The sequence below is a fragment of the Lissotriton helveticus genome, chromosome 1_2, assembly GCF_964261635.1.
Source record: "Lissotriton helveticus chromosome 1_2, aLisHel1.1, whole genome shotgun sequence".
NCBI lineage: Eukaryota > Metazoa > Chordata > Amphibia > Caudata > Salamandridae > Lissotriton > Lissotriton helveticus.
The window spans coordinates 320,915,965-320,921,313 of NC_136058.1; the positions used below are offsets into that span (position 1 = coordinate 320,915,965).

The window sequence follows — 5,349 nt, forward strand, 5'->3', positions numbered from 1 at the left end:
TAATTGGATACTGAGTCACCTTATCAGTCCCTGTACAGTTTACCTTAGGTACCCAGGGCATAGGTGTACCCAGGGCCTACCAGGGGCTGCAGCATGTATTATGCCACCCCTGGCTGGCCATCCAAAACTGACACAACTGGCTGCAAGACAGCTGGGGCAAGGTGGTGTAATCACCCTTTGCTGTAGATATAGTATACCTATATCTAAACCTAAAATGGACACATATATTCCTATCAGTCACTCCTATGGAAGGCCTTATCAATCCTGAATATGAGTAATAAAGGGGTGTGCCCTCGTAACTCGTGGACCTGGGTCGATTAGTAAGTACAAAGGTGAAGTGGTCCGAGTGGAATATATATTATTTTGCAATTATCCTGTATTGATATATAATATAATCTTACACACCACAGTAGTCTTTGGTTAAATGTATTCAGCACAATCAAATCGTAGTATGCAGTATTCAAAGGAATTACGTTTATTCCATATTAATGCAGTACTTCTGCTTATAACTGGATAACATTATTTATAAATCATCAGCATTTCATTTATGTAATTGTTACATTCATTACACAATAGTTGCTCTCTGTGAGGGTAGGAAAGGGGAGTGAGAAGTAAGTGTGGGACGGGGTAAAGGTGGTGTGACAGTATATCATCACGTAAAACATAATAGCGCCTTTACAGTTAAGGTACTAGCAATGTTCCCAAAGTACATCACACATAGGTTATAAAAAATTGTTCATTTGTTCCTATGGCGTGTAGGGTTCGGCGTAGTCTACGTTTCGACCCCGAATAAAAATGGGTTATTCTTCCCTCATGTTGGGGTCTTCTTCAGGACAAGATGGAGAGCCTAAAGAGAGGACATTGCCTGTTATAATAAACTCATGTGGAGTGGTTGCTTCTGGCATGTGGGCCTAACAAAACATTACCTACATGGTGTGGGGCGGACGGCATATCTGGCGTCACGTCTTGGGCTGAAATTTGCTCCTATTGGTTTCGAAATCTGCAATACATTATAATAGGTGATGGGGGAGGAGTAGGACCAGGAATGCTGCTCCCTTCATGGGTCATTAAAGAGAAACTGATGTCAAAAAGACTTACTTTAGTCCGGTGTCTTGAGTACATTAAATGGGGTCTTCATGTGGTTAACTTCAACATGTGCTACATATCGTTCAGTGTGGAACCTGAAGCAGACATATCGAATAGGTTTTAGTACACATGGAGACGGGTAAACTGAGCTGATTTAAGCACCCTATATCGCCGCAATGTGGCTTGACAGTTGGAAGATTGGCACATTAATTATGTCACACCCTCTGTTGAATGCACGAACTACTGGTTGTTTGATTAAAAAGAGGGTGGGGTGGGGGCGCTAGGGAGGCCTGGGATTCGAGCGTCGACATGTACTGTTCTCAGTGGGCTACCGGGCGCTCGGGAGGCCTGGGATTCGAGCATAGACATACCTTGTCTCACAGTAGGCTGCAGCGACCGGCACGCCTCGGCTGAACCGTGTTTGTGGCTGCTCGCAGTGCAGCCGCTGAATGCTCATATGAAAGGGGCTCGGCATAGGTAGCCAATCAGCTACCTCCTCTGGGAAGTGCCGCGAGGGACCGTCTAGAAAGGATATTGAAGTTCCTCAAGGGGCCGGTGTGTTAAGAAATTACCTCGTGAACGGGCATTGAAGCTACCTAGGAGCGTGAAAAGGAAGCCTCAAAAGTCAATTTTCTAAAAGGGAAGTCATGATTTTGTGAATAACCACTAAACCCTGTGTCAGACATGTTGTTGCATATTTTTACTGCAACCAATATCTATAGCATCGTGTGACCCTACTGATTGTTTCTATAAATACATGCCCTGCCGGGAACTGATTAGTTGTACTTTTTGCATCTGACGGGCGCAAAAAACTTTTGATCATTAATGGTACGACAAAAACAAAATAAATAAAAAATATATAGATCGGCAGTGCTACAATTTCAACCAACTTAAAACCATCATATACACAATTTTCTTCTCGGCAAAACTTTGTTATCTGGATAATTCGATACATTTATACAAAAAGTAGAGTAATGTCATGAAATTATGATTATAGTCCTGCAGGGGTAGTTGGCAGAGGGTTAATTGTCATAGTGCTATGAAAGGCCAAATTCGTATCTATTCAGGATCTAGACCTGCCAACTGTGCAAAATTGGCGTCCAGCTCGGTCAGGCCTTTATGTATTGTGTTGAATTTGTGCATCCATTTACATTCTCTGATGTTGAGGACGTTATTGAGATTACCCCCTCGGGGTCCCAGGATGATCTTTTCAAGTACAACCCACTTCATGGAGTCTGGAGTATGGGTCATTTCCATGTAGTGTTCCACCAGGGGTGCCCCCATTGTCTGGCATCTGATTCTACTACAGTGTTGAAAAATCCGATTTTTGATCTTTTGTCTCGTTTGACCTATATACATAAGGTCACATGGGCAAACGATGGCATATATAACTCCACTAGAGTTACAGTTGGTGAAGGATTTCAAATCAACCGTTAAGTTGTTACTGGTGATTTGCTTGGTCTCCCAGCATGTGGTGCAGGCTTTGCATGTAGTACATCGAAAATGGCCTACTACTGCCCGTAAATTCCAGAGTCCTTGTATGGTGGGTGGCTGCGGTGTGTCCAGCAAGGCACAGACGACGTGGTCTCTTATGCTTCTGGCCTTTTTGAAGGCATGCATCGGTGGTTCTGGGCTGTCTATGATGTCTGCTACCAATCCCCAGTGCTTGTTTATTGTCTTCTTTATTTCATTACTTTTGTTGCAGTATGTAGTGACACAGATCATTCTTTCTTGGGATGGCTGACGTTCTTTAGGTGTCAGTAGGGTGCTCCGGTCCTGGAACCAGGCTCTTTTGCGAGATCTTTTTACCAATCTTTTTGGGTATCCTCTTTCAATCAAACGAATGATTAGGTCATCGGATTCCTTGAAATAATCTTCCTTGAGAGAGCAATTTCTCCTGATGTGAGGAAATTGCCCGAAGGGCAGGTTGTCCCTAAGGCCTCGGGTGTGATGGCTGGTGTATCTCAGCAAGCTGTTCCTTTCTGCCGGTTTCCTGTAAAGAGTAGTGTACAATTTGCCTTCCCTTTCTTTGATGCTAATGTCGAAGAATCAAACAACCAGCACTTCGTGCATTCAACAGAGGGTGTGACATAATTAATGTGCCAATCTTCCAACTGTCAAGCCACATTGCGGCGATATAGGGTGCTTAAATCAGCTCAGTTTACCCGTCTCCATGTGTTGTACTAAAACCTATTCGATATGTCTGCTTCAGGTTCCACACTGAACGATATGCAGCACATGTTGAAGTTAACCACATGAAGACCCCATTTAATGTACTCAAGACACCGGACTAAAGTAAGTCTTTTTGACATCAGTTTCTTTTTAATGACACATGAAGGGAGCAGCATTCTTGGTCCTACTCCTCCCCCATCACCTATTTTAATGTATTGCAGATTTCGAAACCAATAGTAGCAAATTTCAGCCCAACACGTGACGCCAGATATGCCGTCCGCCCCACACCATGTAGGTAATGTTTTGTTAGGCCCACATGCCAGAAGCAACCACTCCACGTGAGTTTATTATAACAGGCAATGTCCTCTCTTTAGGCTCTCCATCTTGTCCTGAAGAAGACCCCAACATGAGGAAAGAATAACCCATTTTTATTCAGGGTCGAAACGTAGACTACGCCGAACCCTACACGCCATAGGAACAAATGAACAATTTTTTATACCCTATGTGTGATGTACTTTGGGAACATTGCTAGTACCTTAACTGTAAAGGCGCTATTATTTTTACGTGATGATATAATGTCACACCACCTTTACCACGTCCCACACTTACTTCTCACTCCCCTTTCCTACCCTCACTCAGAGCAACTATTGTGTAATGAATGTAACAATTACATAAATGAAATGCTGATGATTTATAAATAATGTTATCCAGTTATAAGCAGAAGTACTGCATTCATATGGAATAAAAGTAATTCCTTTGAATACTGCATACTACGCTTTGATTGTGCTGAATATATTTAACCAAAGACTACTGTGGTGTGTAAGATTATATTATATATCAATACAGGATAATTGCAAAATAATATATATTCCACTCGGACCACTTCACCTTTATCAATCCTGAAGGCAGAGTGCTTGGAATTATGTGAGCTGGTGCTCTGGCATGAGCTGAGCCCGTTTGCAGCTTGCGGAACCAAGTCCTAATAGCTGTTCCATGATAACGCTATACCATATACTCTTAAGTGCATTATAATCCTCGCGGTTAAATGCTAACTCTGGTATAACATTATCAAAACATGTCGAGTAAGGTGTCATACGAATTGGAATACTACCCCCTCGCCAATTCTGGCGACGGGGGTAGCATTCCACCCTTCTAGAGGGACTGTAGTGTAGTTCCTATATTCCCAATAGGCTCTGCGCATTGGAATAATATCTTCAATAGTATAGACGTAGGACAGAGGTTAACTAGGTCTTCTACTGTCGATATTAGACTTAAGTTTTGTGTGCCAGCTAGCTCAGAGTTCACTAGAAACTTTCTCGAATAGGCGAGGAGGGTTTTAACCTCCCTGGATAGACAAGAAGGGATTTAGTTTCTGACAACCATAGAACATGACAACTTTGCTCTCCCTGATCAAGAGTAAATCTCTAGAGTCGTGTGAAAACAAAAGACAGCTATTTTACTCAGTCAATACGTGCATACTTAGTTTCACCAGATTGTAGAGAAAAGAAGAGACGGGCGTTTTCAATAAAAGGTGGTATTTATTGATCAGTCTCTTTTCTCATACAAGAGAAATGAATCGCTACGATTGCAATACTTATAGTTAAGTAAAGTGCATACAGTAAAAACAGGATTATAAAATAATACTGTAAAAGCATTGATATGGTTTCTTAGCCATATGATACTTTAAAATGGATAAAAGATATACATACATATATACATTGACTAATCGTACTCAACTGGTGCTTCTAACTATGCCTACCCCGGTGTACCTGACCTAAGCCTAATACATGGGAGGGAGTAAGTAAGTAGCAGTTTAAGTTAAGTTTGTTTTGCCAAGAATCTGACTCAAGAATTCTCTATAAGGGTTTAGTCAGTTCAGTACCTGGGATTTAGAAGGCTGGAGGGCTGGTATCTCTTTCTCAGGACTCGGTATCCCAGTCACCCGCAAAGGTGGGCTGGAAACGCTGGAGGCTGGATTTCTCGGCAATAGAAAAGACAGAGTCTTCCTCAGTGCGTCAAAAGGGGAGGGGCAGCGTCCGTGGGCTCTCGCATCAGCTGGGCTCTCCGGCAAGTAGTCACTGCTCCAGGTTC

General features: G+C 42.6%; 1 long non-coding RNA gene across 1 annotated transcript; it reads right to left on the bottom strand.

Annotated features, from left to right (window-relative positions):
* Window positions 1–459: 459 nt before the first annotated feature.
* On the bottom strand, window positions 460–1,536 carry LOC144807879 (uncharacterized). The gene is made up of 4 exons (XR_013606494.1): window positions 1,458–1,536; window positions 1,099–1,181; window positions 931–1,000; window positions 460–847 (listed from the first exon to the last, which is right to left on the bottom strand). It is a non-coding gene; the product is annotated as an uncharacterized LOC144807879 (long non-coding RNA).
* Window positions 1,537–5,349: the final 3,813 nt, after the last annotated feature.